Genomic DNA, 1,519 nt, shown 5'->3' on the forward strand with positions numbered 1-1,519 from the left:
GGGTAAAATAAACACTGACTTTATTTGGGAAGTCTTTTGATATGTTTGACTTTCCATAAGAAAGACATGATAATGAAAGGGCTCAGAGGAGAAGCCAACTAATTTAAAAAGTAGGAAATAAAAGAAGAAAAGTAAATGTTTAAAGAACAGAAGGCTAGCTGGCAACAGTTTCTTCAAATACTTCAAGAATCATTAAAGGAAGGAAAGTGACTAAATGAAGAACTAAAAAAAGGGGGGGGGATCTGAAAGCCCTTGAATATTTAAGGTTAAATTAAGACAGAAGTTTCTGATTTTTCTTTTCTAGACTGAGAAAACCATCTTGCTTCAGATTTGAGGCAGAGGGTTCATTCATTGAAAAATGAATCATGTTCATTAAATTATTTTTAGATACCCCATCCCTGTGTTTTCTGAGCACTAATAGGAGTTAATTCTGCCTCAAGGTTAAGTTGCTCAGCATACCAAGCTAGAGTAACTGGATCTCACCCCGGCCTCATGTCTAGACTGGCTTTAGCCTTCCTGAAAAGGAAGATCAGTACAACCTGCAGTAGGAAAGAGATCCAGACTGAAGAACTTAAGCTATTTCAATGATTAAGCTCACCTTTCCTTTCAGGTACTGTACTAATCACTAACAAATTGTCTTTATGCCAACAGGAAGGAAGGAGAGTAACATAATCCCTAGGTTTAAAAAAAAAAAAAGGAAATCTACTCTCTCAAAACTTGAAAGGTATAAAAGTAAAAAGTGTCATCCTGATTTGAAAACTTTACAAACCCCGCGTCTTAATTTATTCAGAAGAACTCTTGGGGTCTTCCTGTATTTAAACCTGCTTTGCTCCAGCCGAAAGGTCCTCAGTACCAGTTAAGTAACAATTGAAATCCAAGAAGAGAAGTCAAGAATTCCATGATTGGGTGTTTTCATATTCATCAGGAACATAACTGATTCAAGAGTATATTCATTTGGGACTTGTAAATCAAGAAAAGGGTATGTTTACATATTTGGCAAAGAAGTGAACATTCTGATTGATTACCTAAAAAGGTCGAAGACGTTCTCGAGTTTAATATTATGATAGAATGTGGTTTGAAAAAATTAATCTTAACTCAAAAGAGAAGTCATGAATAGTGGCCGAAGGAAGAAGGGACGGGAAGGTGGGGGTGGCGGAGCAACGGCCAGAATTGAGTGAGCAGGACGCAGCTCTGGGAACAGTACCTGTCCCAGAGTGGGTCTGCCTTGCGCAGCGCCCCTGGGAAGCCCGTCTACAATCCCGGGCGGGCCCAGCGTGGCAGGACTCCTCGGAGGGAAACTGAACAGAAAGGATTCTGTTCTCGGGAGTCCCCGACGAGGGGACGGTGCTAACGGAGAAAGTAGTGTCTCCTTCCAGGGCTGCAAGCTTCTCCACCGCTTTCCTTCGCCCCCTACTCAGCCAGTCCCAGCCGCGGGGCAAATCGAGTTGGGGTCGACCAGCTGGGAGAAACAAGGTGCTGCGAAGTCACCCAGGATCCAGACAGCGAGGGTCCTTGGTCT

The sequence above is a fragment of the Myotis brandtii genome, unplaced genomic scaffold, assembly GCF_000412655.1.
Source record: "Myotis brandtii unplaced genomic scaffold, ASM41265v1 scaffold2204, whole genome shotgun sequence".
Taxonomy (NCBI): Eukaryota; Metazoa; Chordata; class Mammalia; order Chiroptera; family Vespertilionidae; genus Myotis; species Myotis brandtii.